The 16,553-nt window shown below is 38.0% G+C and overlaps 1 protein-coding gene across 1 annotated transcript in view; it reads left to right on the top strand.

Moving 5' to 3' along the window:
• Nucleotides 1-16,553, top strand: part of Nkain3 (sodium/potassium transporting ATPase interacting 3) — a 581,394-nt gene that overhangs the window by 291,167 nt on the left and 273,674 nt on the right. The window lies entirely within an intron of this gene.

Below are 16,553 nucleotides of genomic sequence, written 5' to 3'. Positions count from 1 at the left end.
GTGTTGCCATGGAGAGATGGTCACAGGAGGAAAACATGGTAGTGGTGGTAGTGGTGATGATGAAGAAATGACATAAAGTCTCCTTCCATGCAAAAATTATGCAGATTCAACTATTCAAGAAGAGAGTGTGGCTACATCAAAGCCTTAAGTTACTATTTTCCACACTGTTTTAGAGGTATATTATTAGAATAACGACACTAGTCATGTGCTTTCCATAAGTCCAAAGTTGCATGTTCCACTTTACTTGCCAGCCGTTCCTGTATCTTAATGCCCATTCTATGTACAAAAACTGTCATGATTTAAAACAATGTTTCTCACAAAATATCTTCATCACAGGTCTCTCAAATCATCTTCTCTGTTGGAATACAAGTATCATTGAACAGACATTCACTGTGAAACTATACCACACATGCCCCTCTTACCTGCCTTAAATACATATAGACATACCTGCTTATCTGGGGGCTAGATTTTAAAGACCAAGTGTCTTATCCATTAAGCAGCTGAGTTTGCTGGTGTTTACATAGCGAAAATGATCTTCTTCTACTTAACATACTTTAATCTACAACCTTCTAATACTACAATTTATTAATGAACAGTCATATTTCAATCACTATTTTAACAGGAGGTATCTTTTTATTTGCCCCACTGTATTTCATTAAGCAACATTATAACTTGACAGAGAACTAAATAATTGTCCAAGTCAACTCCAAATATAGAGCTAATTTATGTTCATTTCCTCGTAAGCCTCAACAGAAAACAACAAACAAACAAAAAACAACTGGCTTTTCAGCACAGAATTCTCCCATACCTTCAGAGAAGAGCTAACACCCATATTCTTCAAACTATTCCACAAAATAGAAGGAACGTTACCAAACAACTGGCTTTTTAGAAAAACAAAATTTTCTTGAAAATTGTGTCACAGGATGTAAAATAGAGTCACTGTTTTGTTTGTTAAAAACATCTTGGAATAATGCATTTTTGAAAGTATCATACAATTATCCCCCGAATATCCATGTACTCTAAGAACAGTGACTATCAGGCTTTAATAGTTTGTGTAAAGGAACTAACAAGGAACTAGTGGCTCAGTTTTTGAAACTCTCTTTCTAAAACTGAAAGAGTGAGGAAGAAAATACACGTTCCAAAGGGCCACCCAAAAGACCAGCTGTCTGCCTCTAACCACAGTGATGGAGGAAAATGTCAAAGACTGTTGAATACTCACAGGTATTTCAGATGGATTTGTAAATTAAATTTATCCCACTTGTTTGCTTAGAAAAATAGTCTTGAGTATTAGTATGTGCAGGCATCTGACAAACACAATGAACTTTCAGAAGCAAAGTATAAATGAAATAACAAGAATAAGAAAATTGACCTCCAAGGTTATTTAACTTCACAATAAATGCAAAATGCCTGAAAACTTATCATGCACTCTGATTAGCATTCTGTATTTGAGATCTTCAGCCCCTGCTACACAACAGCAGTAATACACATTCTAACCTCCCCCTTCTGTCTTCTCCTCCATTACCTTGGGTATCCACTCACCAATTACTCTGTTTCTTGTGTTTTATGTTTATTTTTTAGCTCTAACATCTAAGGGTGATAGAGCACAGTTTTTTGTTGTTGTTTGCTTAAATGTTTTTATCCAATTTGTTCATTTCACTTAGACGAATGTCCTCTAGGCTCTGTTTTGTGAGATGAGTATGTTATTGCCACGTTAAAATTTCATGATGTATATGTATATTAAGGTATGATAAATGTGTATAGAAATTTCAAAAAAATAAAGAACCAAAGAACAAAATTCAAAGCCAACTATTCAGAATATACAAACCAAAAAGCTGCCATATGTATAATGCAGGAAAAAAAAAACAGCTGAATGAAACCTACAGTGATATTAGGTATTGCAGACAAAATAGACATAAATTCCTGTGATCAAGAAAATAAGAGACAGAACTGCTATGAGAAGGAAGGAACTGACAAATATTCCTAAAAGAATTAAGAATTAACATATATTAAAATACAGTAATTAAAAAAATAAGAAACAATACATAGGTTTAGTATATTCAAGAGGGGAAGAGAGATAACCAATGGGATAATGTTTCTGAAGTTTCTGATGTTACTAACCAGAATGGTATATTAAAAATAAAAATTAGAATATTGGTTTATTACACTAAAATCTATAGTCCTAAAGAAGCTAAAGGAAGACCAAGGAGGATCCAAGGGAAGAAGCTTAATCCTCATTCAGAAGGACAAACAGGATAGACATCAGAAGTAGGAGAAGACAAGGAACAGGACAGGAACCTTCCACAGGGGACCTCTGAAAGATTCTACCCACCAGATAATCGAAGGAGATACTGAGACTCATAGCCAAACTTTGGGCAAAGTGCCAGAAACCTTATGGAAGAAGAGGGAGACAGAAAGACATGGAGGGAACAAGAACTCCACAAGGAGAACAACAGAGACAAAAAGCCTGGGCCCAAGGGAGCCTGCAATAGACCTATAGTCCAACCAAGGATCATGCTTGGAGAGGACCTAGACCCCCTGTTCAGTTTCCAAGTGGGTTCCCTAGTGAGGAGGGCGGGGTTGTCTCTGACATGAACTCAGTGGCTGGCTCTTTGATCAGCTTCCCCTGGAGGTTGCAGCCTTACCAGGCCACAGAGGAAAATTATGCAGCCAGCTCTGATGAAATTTGATAGGCTAGGATCAGAAGGAAGGGGAGGAAGTCCTCTCTATCAGTGGACTAGGGAATGGACATAGGGGGAGTAGAGGGAGGTTGGGTGGGACTGGAAGGAGATGGAGGGGGCTGTAGCCAGCATACAAAGTGAATAAATTGTGTCAGATAGATGGATAGATAGATAGATAGATAGATAGATAGATAGATAGATAGATAGACAGATAGAATTAAAAATGTACCGCAATTTCCGTATCCATTCCTCAGTTGAGGACATCTGGGTTGTTTCCAGATTCTGGCTCTTACGAAAAAAGCTCCTATAAACATGGTTGAGCAAATGTCCTTGTTGCATACTTGAGCATATTTTGGATATATGCCTAGGAGTGTTATAGCTGGATTTTGAGGAAGCACTATTCCTAATTGTCTGAGAAAGCACCAGATTTCTTAGTGGTTGTACAAGTTTACATTCCCACCAGCAGTGGAGGAAACCTACCCAGAAAGATGAACTAAGAGGCAAAAAAAAAAAAAAGAAAAAGAAAAAAAGAGTTAGAAAGTAACAAATATGTATGTGAATTAAATGCAAAAATAGAAATATTTATTTCTATTATCAAAATAGAAATATCAATACCAATAGAACAGTATGAGTGAAACTGACAATTTTGGAGAGTATGTGTATAAGATTACTCTATTGTTTAGGAAGAACAACAAAGATAACTTTATATTTTTATTATTTCTATAGACTTGTTTTGGTATCTTGAATAGCTATCTGAAGAAAATAAAACATATTCTTGAACAAAGGGAGAGAATGTAGTGGAAAGTATTATCAATTCAAAAGATAGAAAAGGAAACTTAGAAATATATACTTTCCAAATTTTGAGAGTTCATATTTTTCTGTTACTAATTTCTAATTTCATTTTCATCTTAAAGAATATAATCTGATTCCAATAATTTTTATGCATTTGTAATTCACTGAGAATTATTTATGACCCCAAATATGGTATATCTTGGAATTTTTATAATAGTCAGGTGCAAAAATTGAGGACTTCTGGGTCCAGTGTGCTGTAAGGATCTATTTGATCATGTTGTTTCATTACAGCACCGATATTCCTTGCTATTCTCATAGATTTTTATGGATTATTCTATTGATTTTTTAGTAAAGAAGATATTAAAGTGTCTCACTCAAATTTATTTTTATTTCATTTTTTCTAATCTTGGTTGCATTCATATGTTTTCTTTGCGTATTAAAACTTTTATCGTTATTTAGCATCTCTGACAATTATCTTTGGATGACAATGTACTTTATTTGATCCTAATGTAGTCGTTATGCCTGCTTTTGATCAATGTTTGCATAGTACAATTATTCTTATTTTTTCATTTCAGTCTGTTTAAATCATTTATTTGAAGTGATTTTCTTGTTAGCAGCATAGAGGAATGTCATGTTTTTAAGCCACTCTGCCAATTTCAGTTGATTGGCCAATAGACCATTTTCACCTGGTGTTGCTTTCGGTTTAGTAAGGCTTAAGCCAAAGGTTTTGACATTATTGTTGGATTTTACCTTTGTTTTTTTTTATTATTATTTTCTTGTGAATTACACCTTTTTATATTTCTATTTTGATTAATCTATAATGGATGGGAAATTAATCTAAGCTTTCAGGAAAAGGCCACACTGTCTTTTATTTTATTTTATTTTTCTTTTTAGTTACATTTTGTTAACTCTGTGTCCCCACTGTATCCCGCTCCCTCATTCCCTCCCCAACCCCACACTCCCTCCCTGGTCTCCTCCCTGCCCCTTTCCAAGTCCACTGATAGGGAAGGACCTCCTCCCCTTTCATTTGACCCTGTTTTATCAGGTATCTTCAGGGCTGGCTGCAAAGTCCTCCTCTGTGACCTAACAGGACTGCTCCTCCCCTGGGGGGGGGAGGGAGTCAAGGATCCTGTCCTTGAGATCGTGTTAGAAATAGTCCTTGTTCCCCTTACTTTGGAAAACTTCTTGGTTACTGAGCTACCACAGGCCACATCCGAGCAGAAGTTCTAGGTTATATCCATAGATGGTCCTTGGTTGAGTGTCAGTCTCAGAAAAGACCCTGTGCCCAGATATATTTGGTCCTTGTAGAGCTCCTATCCTTTCCATATCATACTAACTCCCCTTCTTTTATATGATTCCCTACGCTCTGCCGAGGGTTTGGTTATGAGTCTTAGTGTCTGCTTTGAAACACTGCTAGGTAGAGTCTTTCAGATGCCTTTTGCGGTAGATTCCTGTCATACATTCAATGCATATCCCATTTGTCTTTCTAAATGAGGATTGATCATCTTCGCTTGTGTCCACTTTCTTGATTATCTTCTTTAGGTGTGTAGATTTCATTATGTTTATCATATCTTGTAGGTCTATATAAGCGAGTATATACCATGTTTGTCTTTCTCCTTCTGGGATACTTCACTCAGAATGATCTTTTCTAGATCCCACCACTTGCCTGCAATCTGGCGCTTTCTCAGACAATTAGGAGTAGTGCTACCTCAAGACCCAGCTATACCAATCCTAGGTATATACCCAAAATTTGCTCAAGTACACAACAAGGACATTTGTTCAACCATGTTTGTAGCAGCTTTATTTGTAATAGCCAGAACTTGAAAACAACCCAGATGTCCATCAACAGAAGAATGGATACAGAAATTGTGGTATTTTTACACACTGTCTTTTTAATAATCTGGGTCCAGAAAACTCACTGAGATTGACTTTCATGATGCTTCCAATGCTTGCTAGTTGTGTCTCCTTCTTCTGTTAGGTAGACCTTCAAATACATAAAAGTACCAACTTCTGAGCGTTTCCCAGGATTGATGAGGTACCGTTTATAGTGCTAATGCTACCACAATATAGGTGATGGACAAAGAGTAGCTTCCATATTTCTTCTACCTTTACCCAAAATGGAAGCAGATTTGTGAAAGTATTCTTATTTCAAGAGTGAGACTCAAACATATATCATAGTATCATGAATATGTATTACTGTGATATAAACATTTGTTTAGGTTGAACCATTGAAAGGCAATGAAGATTTGTCATTGTATGTTAATTTTTAAAAAGTTATCACTCTTATAAAAGACATTGCAAATATGGATCCTCACTCTAAGCAGAAGATTAAGTATGCCTGAGATGCAAATTCAGGTTGTGGACAGTGTCTACCCTCATGACCAACATAGCTCTGTCCAGGTCAAAATATTAATACTTTATTCTTCTGTACCAAGTAACTATTTAAACGCTTTTTTATACCTACACATACAATTTAGAGACTGAAAGGTCGTCCGTAGCTTTACCCAGCTATGAACTCCGAGAGCTACAATAACAGCTAACCTGGAAGAAGAAATCCTTTTGTGCAACCAGTCACTTTCTGACTACATGTAAGGCTTACTCCACATGCTGGAACTCATACCCGGTACTGCTGATTGGCCAAGAATCCATGGCTATGCAGGTTATCTGCTATGGAGAGGGTGAGGCACTTTTATTTTGTTTAATGGACATAGTAAAAAGCTGCCCTCTAAATACTTACCTTTATATACACAGATACATGCAGCTCTTAGCCCTCATTTGGAGACACTTCTTTTAACAGTAGATGACAGTTAATACTGAGACCCCCAACCAGTCAGAGTGCGGAGAATAAAATATTGTGCTGCGCTTAGCTTTAAATGGAAATCCATACTGCACTTTTTCCTTTTAAGGCTTAGGAGTCCCATCAGGAGACAGGTCAGAAAGACTGTATGAGACAGAGGTTGCAAAGGACTGACAGAAACAGTCTTTTCAGGACATGACAGGGCTGTTTTCACACAAGTGCTCTAAGAGTCTATGGTTATAAGAACAAACCCAGCAGTAAATAAAACCACTTAAATTTTTTTAGTATGGTAAGGGTAGAGGCCCATGAAGTCCCAATAGATATGAAACTCCTAGGAAGGAGAGTGAGTTTTCTTCCAAAATACAGCCCATGGCTTGTTGCCCATGCTCCTGTGGATGGTCCTACCCACCACAAATACTAGACTGATGTACTCAGTGTGAATGTTTTTTAAAGGGACATGAACTGGTAGTAGGTTAAAGGAAGTATTCAGGGGGAGGAAGAGAGTAGGTGGATTTGGCTTTTAAAGATGTGCATATGTACTTCTCAATGATAAATTAAATTATTGTTTTTATCCTTCACATCCTGTCACTAGAAAAAAAAATCTAGAAGATAAAACATATAATAGCTTCTTGCTTGTTTACCTTATTTCTGAACCTATAATCTAGAAACCTGAGAGCTAAGAGTTTGATCAAGTTTGCTGGTTGTTTGAGAAACAATTTATTGGGCCCAAGATATCATCATGGTCAGAAGAGATGGATTCAATGTGTCCCTTAAAGCTTAGAGAGCAAAGACACTTGGTTGAAATTGCTGAGGAATATACCACCAAGGCTGATCACCACTCTCAGTTAACAATAAATGTCAAGGAAAATGTAGAATACAAGGTTACATGAAACACCCTGAATGCTGCATGACGCCTTCACAAGTTCTACAGAGATATAATGTGTTTGTTGGTGGTGTTTCACTGCAGCTGCTAGAAGTTTTCCTTCCTTAATTATGTGAGCACAAGGACGATACTGAAAAAGGAACATGAAAGGAGGAATAAAAACAAACAAAAAAAAAGAATGTATGGGTATTATTAGGCTATTTTAACATCAAGTGTTCATTGCATTAATGTTTATCATGCATTATATTATTTTAAAATTAGAATCACTTGTCTATATCAGAAGTATTTTTACATGACCTAAGTTTGCATTTGTCTATATTTTATTTAAAGAGAACATGTAATTTTGTTCAAAAACAGTGTATATCTCTTCAAAAACTGTAGAAAATAAAGAGAATGTTTATAGAATTCTTGCAAGTGTTCTTACCTACAAATAAAAACAAGAAAAAGGCTTTCAAAGAAATTTTTGGCCCATAAACCTCTCTTCCATCTGCTCATGCTGGGTTACCATTTATGAAACATCAGTGTGGGATTCTTAAATGCCGTGGTAGGCATGTCCGTGCCAGCTGTTTGTAGGAATGTATATGTCAGCCAGCCTAGGGGTTTAACCTCAGTACTCTCGAGCCCATTAGGGGTCCACTGGAGAGTGGAAATTCAATCTTCAGTCACTCTTCTATAACAAATTGCCACATTGGGTTTTTGCTGAAAGAGTTTCTTTACTTCTGAATTGAGCTACTCATGAACAAAAGCTGTACTTCTTAAGGTCAACTTCTGTTTGGATGTTTGGGTTCAAGTTGGAGGATTTAGAGTGTGGAAAATTTTGCAGCAGGGACACAATTATTGGAAGCTGAATCAAATGCTGTAAATGGCCATCTTTAGAAACTAAATGACTTCCTTCGACAAACATCAAGAAATTAATCTTCTGTACTCAAATTTGGAAGAAATTCTTACCCAGGCTATTGATGACCTAGTAGAAGGCCTGGAGTGAGAGACTTCATAGCTTAGTTTTTAACAGCATGCTGTGTCTTGTGCCTGGACACATGACCTCACTGTTATTAGCAAATACGTTTCAAAACCATCCCCCAAGCTATTTAACTGAATATTGATAAAGCTAACTTAATTGAAGGAATTCTATTCCCCACAATCACAGCTTGAAATCCCATGAGCTAACTTTATACATAGGAGAGCATTTGGCAGTAAAAGAATCGCTGATTAGGAGTAACCCAGAAGTTGGTAAGCTTTAGGTTCCTTTTTGGGATATTTACTGCCCAACTCTTGCCTGTTAGTGAAATTACTCTAATTACATTTCGCTTCACTCACATTGCAAACCACTGGGCTCTTCTGTAGCTTGTTAGCAAACAGGGAGGAGAGGATTGACATGCAGAGCACTGAGCTCAAAGGGCAACTTCAAAGCTGCTTGCTCCTAGGCACCATCAAAGAGTGGAACCCACAGGTAGATCATCAACATTTGCCTTTAATTTGACTTTGATTAAAAAATAAGGACAATTCAGTTGGAGTCTGGACTGACACTGTGTGGGATCCTCCATAAGCAATGCAAGCACATTACCTTCCCTCTGCCTTCGGTGATTTGGCAGAATCCGCCCTGCCAGCTTGTTTTGGTCAGGATGAAGACGTAAGTTCATCTGACCTAGTTTACCCTTCAATTCTCACAGACAATTCTCTTCCGATTGCAGGGTACTTCCTTTCCTTCGGTGTTTCTACATTGTCTACACTCTAAATTACCTTACCCACAGCCATAGCTTAGATTCCATCTTCTCTCACTTGATGGTTGTAATGATGGTGACAGTGTTATCTTCCTCAGTTCAAGTCCTGTCCACCTGCCTTAACTCCCTGGTCCTATCACAAGGAAGATCTGAACACCTCCAGACCTTGGCAGAGGGATTTTTAAAGGATAATGTTATTATGAAACTTCAGTGTCCAAGATTTGCATGCCTTAATATTTTCTCAACACCTGCGGTGAAAATTCTAGTCTTTCTCCAAGCATAACTACTCTCCAGTTTCCCCTAATGTGAAACTTTCCATGGTATGTGCTTTTTAAGAGTGTTTTACTAAATACAATTTTTGGCCCATTGTAGGTTAAGAAATCATTCTGTAAGCTAATTATATAACAAAATGCATCACAAGAAAACAGACCAAGCTATGGCTGACATAAAGTTTTAAATTGCTTCTTATTATTTTGTTTCAGTATGTGGCTTCAAGCAAAATACAAAAAACAAACAAAAAAAATTCTCTCTCTCTGCTTCTCTCTTTCTCTGTTTTTGTTTCTCTGCCTCTGCCTCTTTCTCTCCCTCTCTCTTTCTCATTAGAGATAGGGTTTCTCTGGGTAGCCCAGGCTCTTTTGAAACGTGCTCTGTAGACCAGATTTGCCTCTCTCTGTATCTGCAATCCTGAGATTAAAAGCATATGCCACCACAACAGGCTCTTTTTGTAAAAAAAAGTAATTCATATTTGGTGAATGAAGTAGTTAGACAAAGATGACTACTGATGTTTTTTAAACAATCAAGTTCTCCTATTTAAAAATAATTTAGAAGTTAGAGTTACTATCTTATGTTTCTATACATACAAATGATTTATGTAGAAAGCTATAAAACCATTTCATATACTCTCAAAGATCTTAAAATATTTATTGTCTGAATGAAGTTATAAATTTCTTATTATCAAGTGTTCTATATTAAATGCACAGGACTTTTTCATAAATAATATATTGTGCTTATATATTTATATTAATACATTTGAATTCTCTTGCTTTTGTGGGAATATACTTCATTTATGACTGTATCAGCAACTTTTAGACAATTTCCAATCTTTTCATTATAGGAAACGTTTTATGAGCATCCTTATCTAAAATAACACGTCCACAAGTGTGCACTCGTGTCTGTATATGAGCTTTTGCATATTTTGTGCATAGGTCCGTGTGTAGAATCACTTAATCAGTGGGCTACATTATTTTCCTGATCTTACAGATGTGCAGGCATAACCGAGTTTGAGATCACACCTTAAGGACTAGAGAAAAGAGTCAGCCATCACAAGCACTGACCGCTCTTCCCGAGGTCCACAGTCTTATTCTCATCTTATTTATTTATGCAGCTCACAATTGTCTGTAACTGCGGTTACATGGAAGCCAGCATCTTCTTCTGTTCTCAGTGGGTACACAGGGTGCCTGCAGAGTACATGTATGCAGGCAAAGCACTCCATACAATAGATAATAAAATGAAATGTTTAAGAGCACAGGTTAGCATACATGGTAAATCTAGACTGTGAAGCAATGTTGCTAGACAGCGCACTCCCAAGCATCATCTCCACAATGTTGCTTTTACAACTTGTACTATCGAGATACAGTCCAGAAACTAAAGTCATTTAGTGTCTCTAAAAGAGAACATTTTACAGAAAGAACTTCAAAGGCCCATTGGCTATTTTTTCCGGATCTTGGAATTGGCTTGTTTTGCTTCTATCTGCAATTTTTCTGCCCTACCTTTTCTGGGCTGAAAAACTTTGGACCAAACCTTGAAAACCCTACACAACAGAAATTTCACTGCAAGGGTGTTTAGGAAATTCTTGTCTGCCAGGCAATGGGTCCAACCATTTCCTCTTTTCCCCTTTGCTGTCCTAAGCACTCCTCTAGTGCATGCAATATTTTATTATAATTACTTGATCTATGTCTTTTCTTCCCACTGGAGTGAGAGTTACCTCCTCAAGGCAAACAGCTCTGCCATTCACTTTGGCAGCTCCAAAGCAAGTGTTCAGTGGTACTGATTGAATAAGCAAATGGAAAAGAAAAATAAACTAATAGTAGTAAGTTCATAAAATGGAATCTGGAAAGAGATTTCTAATTATATTATAATGGCTGTATTCAAAGTAATTTTTAAATACTTTATGCTTATCAATCTTTCCACATTGTACTCATCATTATATAATTATGTTATAATTATTATATGTAAATTTCCACACCCTAAAATCAGTTGCTATCAGGTAATTTCTACAATGCCTCCCATTCTAGTTTGCTGCCTGCTGCTGTGATCCAAATAAAAGCAACTTAGAGAAAAAGGGGTTTATGTCACCATATACTCTGCAGTCCTACCCACATGGAAACAATGGCAGAGACTCAAGACAGGAACCTGAAGACAGGTACTGGAACAGAAGCGGTGAAAGAATGCTTCTTACTGGTATGACCACCAATGTCCTGATCGGCTTTTCTTATACAACAGAACAAAATGTCCAAGAGCCGCAGTGTGTACAGGAGAATGTCCTCCAGAAATGCTCACAGGCCAGTATAGTAAAGGAGGCAGTTCCTCAACTGAATTACCCTTGGTACACAAGTGGTGTGTATCCCTGTCGGTCATTGGATGTCACTAGACACAGCCCTAATTTTTTTTATTACTGACAGGAAGTGCTTTTCTTCAGACAAAAACTAATGTCTCAACTGATAATATTTTTATTTCAAATAATTTAGCGTGCATGATAAGATGTATCATGCTCAGTTGGCTCTTTGTGTTCATGTTTTCTGATCCTATGGCTCAACCGACTTCAAATGGAAAATATTAGGGAAAGAAATTGTTATTACCTAATCTAAGTATTATAACAAGTATGTGGGGAGTATTTGGGTGTTATAACTAATTTAGAGACAATTTAACATCAGCTGTAGGATGTGTACAGATTAGATGCAAATACTGTGCAATTCTCTATATGCTGATTAAGAAGCCAGAGTTTATTAGCCACAAGGGTTCTAGAGCCAGCGGCCTAGATACCACGGGATGCTAATACATACGCTAGCATGTAGAGTGAGAACGAGCTGGTCTTTTACTTCTGATTATTGATAGTTTTCTAAATAGTTTATAGAGTAAGACTATATTTGGTCACATTAATATCCCTAATACTTCCATCATAAATTTTTAATTGTGATGATACTTTAATTTTGTTTTCAAGGTCTCACTATACAGCCATAGCTAGCCTGTAACTTGCTATGTAGACAGGCTGACCTCTAACTCGCTGGGATATGCCTACTTCTGCCTCCAGAGTTCTGGAACTCACTTTAGCTCTTCTGAAAATAAATCTTCCATTTGGTGAGGGGTGATCTGGAAAAAGACCTGATTAAAGACACTGGTTCCAGCAGTAATGTACCATATACCCTTACCTCAGGTGGTTTTCTAGAACTGAGAAAAAGTGGCACAAAGCTCTCGAATGATCATGGACATATCTTCCCTCTAAGACAGTGCGCCCCCCCCCAAGAAACCCCTCAAACAAGACAGCAGGGAATGAAACCTGTGTGATAGAATATCTGCCCCTAAATATTGCCTATTCACTGCCTAAAATAAAAAAAGGCAAATTAATGTAGAAGGTAGAAATAAGTAGTCGGCCTTTCAGTGGAGAGCCAACTTGCTTCTAAGTGTCTTGATATGTAGAAGAGAGATATGGCTGAAAGCAAGGAGAAGTGTCACTACACAAACTGCTGCTGCTGCTGCTGAAAATAGGAAGAGAACATTCTGGGAGATGAGAAAATCGAGGAAAATGAGCGCACTGTACAATCACCCAAGAGAATGCAGACCCGCCAATACTCTGATTTAGCTCACTGGGGCAAATTCTAGCCTCCCATGAGCAACTTTTGATGAAGAAACTGATGGTTGGTTAATTAGCAGAGATGATGTTTCTGAAAGACAGTTTCCCTCCTCTGAAAGATAAAAAGTAGAATAAAAGCCCCTCTGGGAATGAACAAAAGAAAGAAAGGGTATTAAACTGTGAAATATCACCACACTTGCTGTAGGCATCTTATTTCAGAATTTAAACTTGTTGAACAATTAGTTACATGATTGCAGAGTGGTACAGACAGGGGCAGGGGATGTAACTTAGCTGAGTGTTCATATTTCTATAGATCTTACAGGGTAAATTTATTTGCCCTACTCTTTCTTAGCACCATAGAATAACAAATATTGATAAATTGAATGTTGAACCAGTTTATGTCATGTGCATAATATTGCTATTCTCAGTCTTTAAATCATTTCACTAATCCACTGGCTTACTAACATATTGTGAAATGGCTGTCTCTCTGCTAGTTCATTCCATACCTTGAATCAGAGCACAACACGTACAAAGAAATTTTCTAAGTGAATTTCTAATTTACAGATTCTACGCCACAAACCCTCAGGCTCTCTGACATCAGCCTTCATAAATCTGTCCATCTACAGCATAAAATTTATTTATGTTTTAACAGGAAAAGTTCTTTGAGGCGATAGCTGGAGTTTTTAATTCCTTTTTAAAAATTAAACAAAAGAATTCCGGTGTCAGGACTTGGTGGTACATGCCTTTAATCCCGGGGGCTTAAGGAGCAGAGGTAGGAGTATGTCTGTGAGTTCAAGGCCAGTCTGGTCTATGTCTTGAGGTTGAAGCCATCTAAGGAAACACAGAGTCTGTCTCAAAAAAAAAAAAAAAAAGCAAAGCAAACAATAAAGTCAGTCACCAAATGTGCTTTTGCTGAGATACTGTATTGTCTGCTTGAAACAGAAACTTTCATTGTGAACATGTAAAGATGGGAGAAACCCAATCCATCTCCTAAGATACAGGGACTCAAAATCCAAGAAAGCTTTTCAAGTGTGCTGGAGAGACACACCCGGCCCAGTTCGATATAATTCGGAAGACCACACATCTGTCACATTCTGTTCTGAGAATCAACTTTCTCCGCACTGTCTATTACATGCAAACACTGATAGCCATCAGACTACGAAATATGGCTGTAAAAAAAAATCTAGCAAAAAGAACTGGAAATATATCTAAATGAGTAAATGTTCGTTTTGGCCATGCTGGATAACCAGGTTTGTTCCCAGAACCCACATGCTGAAAAAATAATAATAAAAGTTAAAACTCTACACTGGTTAATAGCGATCAGGGTAAATGTTATTAATACTTTCATAGATGTGAAAACATCTCCAAATTCTAGCTTATTACATGTCACGACAATCTAAATAGTATGTGCACAGAAACTGGAATGTTTCTTGATGTGTGCCAAGTCTATGGCACTCCTAGCTTCATTAATATTTTCTTTGCTTGATAACTGTCTATCCGTTATTGGTTAGACAGTTATTGGTTATTGGTTGTTAAACAACCAAAAGATTTCCATGTTCCCAGGCCTCATGAACTCTCTTCTCTACTGTGACTTTTCAGCATAGACCTCTCTGGTGTCCTCACAATGCCTGCTTCTCCCACGCCCTTTGTTTCTCCTCTCCTCTTGACTGAGTTGATTTTGCTTATTGTACTTTACAAAGATGGTGACTGAGAACCACTGCTCGCAACATGCTGTTTTTAAATGAGCACGCAAATCTTCAACAAGAGATTCTCAGAACATGAAAAGAAACTGTGATTTGTTGCATTGTGCAATTTCCCTGTAAACGCCCAGCTCCCAATCTGAAATCGGGAGTGGAATAACTTCAGATTGGGCAAGAGATTAACATGGTTTATATTCCCAGCGAGTGGCTGGGCCTCAATTATACCACAATGACACTTCCAAAGCATATTCATACTTTTGCCCAGTTAATAAAGTGACTGTGTATTATTTCATTTCATTTGGTGGCTGTGAATCATTACTGTTATATCTTAGATACCTCTAGAGATTATGACATTCAGAGAGAAAAATGGGGTTTTATTTCATTAATTAATTTATTTATTCACTCTTCATCTGATCACAGAACCCCCTCCCTCCTCTCTCCTTTCAGTTCTGTGCTCACAGCCCTTCCCTGCTTCCCCCTCCTCTTCATAGAAGGGAGGTCCCACATGGGTACCTGTGTGCCCTGGCATATCAAGTCACACTAGGACTAAGCACATAATCTCCCATTGAGGCCAGACAAGGCAGCTCAGCTAGGAAAAAGGAATCCAAAGGCAGGCAACAGAGTCAGAGACAGCCCAGCTCCAATTGTTAGGGGACCCACATGAAGATCAAACTGCACATCTGCTACTGTGTAGGAGGCCTAGGTCCCGCCCATACTTGCTCTTTGGTTGCTTGTTCAGTCCTGTCAGCCCCAATGGCCCAGGTTACTTTACTCTCCTTACGGTGTCTTTGACGCCTCCTGCTCCCTCAATCCTTTCCCCACTCTTACACAGAACCCCCCAAGCTCTGCCTAATGTCTGACTGAGGGTCTCTTTGTCTGTTTCCATCAGCTGCTGGATGAAACCTCTCAGAAGACAGTTATGCTAAGCTCCTGTCTGCAAGCACAGCTAATAGTGTCGAGTTGGCTCTCTTCCATATGTTGGATCTCAATTTCCTCAGTCTCTGCTGCATCTTTATCCCTGCACATCTTTTAAGCAGGACAAATTTGGGGTCAAAGGTTTTGAGGGTTGGTTTTTGTCCCACTCCCTCCACTGGAAGTCCTGCCTGGCTATCAGAGGTGGCTACTTCAGGCTCCGTATCCCTGGCTGCTAAGTGTCTCAGCGAGGATCATCCCCACAGATTCCCTGAAGCCTCTCTCGTCCCAGGTCTCTGGCTTGGGTTATTTTATTTTTTTTTTAGCGTACTTTCTATTGTTGCTACAGTTGTTGATTTTAAACACAGACAAATCTCAACTTCACAATAAGCACAGTTGTCACAGAAGTCCTGTGCCTTTTTCCTGATACAATCCTGCCCCTACTTTTTGTTTGTCCATTACATATTTTAAGATAGAACCATACTATAGAGCACATACTATAGTAAACCATACTCTAGGTTTACATCAAATTTTCAACCCTCCAGCTTCAACTTCGTAAATGATAGAAATACAGGTGTATGCTACCATACCAACTTCTGACTATTTTTTGATGGCTTTTTTTTTCTGTCCTTTCATTTCAACCCATCTCAATCCCATTGTTTAAGTTCTTAGAAAATAAATGCTAATAGAGATAGAGCATCTTGAATACAGACAGCCAATTTCTAATAATTACTATTAATTGAGCTGCCTTCATTATGTTTTTTTTCTCATGTTTTAAAGGGGGGAGTAACCATGCATTATCTGAGAGCAGAAAAACAAGTTTTTCTGTGTTTTAAAGGTTCACTCTAAAGGTTTCTGTGATACGTGAGAGTTTTAAAATAGGGTTTCTGTTTCAGAATTGCCTGTGGCTGCTCTTCAGGGTTGCTTTATTCCGAGCCTATCCGTCCTATTTGAACATAAAAATAGTGCATATTTATAACTGTGATGGGCCAATAAATAAAATGATGCTTCCTTCAGGGGAAGGTTCCTGGGAACTAATTAGAGTCAGAAGCAGAGATAAAGAGGAGATTGAAAATCTGTTTCGGCATCTTCCGTTGTTCTGCTGTTCTGTACTTGGGCACATTTGTGTATGCCAGAGCTGGTGACAACACGTTTCACGGCTACGATGCACCTGCGGTGTCCTTGTGGCGGCGCTGTGGCGGTGTCCTTGTGGCGGCGCT

This window comes from Psammomys obesus, unplaced genomic scaffold (assembly GCF_907164565.1).
Source record: "Psammomys obesus unplaced genomic scaffold, mPsaObe1.curated_primary_1811, whole genome shotgun sequence".
Classification (NCBI taxonomy): Eukaryota; Metazoa; Chordata; class Mammalia; order Rodentia; family Muridae; genus Psammomys; species Psammomys obesus.
The sequence above is the reverse complement of the archived record's forward strand: the minus strand, read 5'-3'. Positions and strand labels throughout refer to the sequence as shown.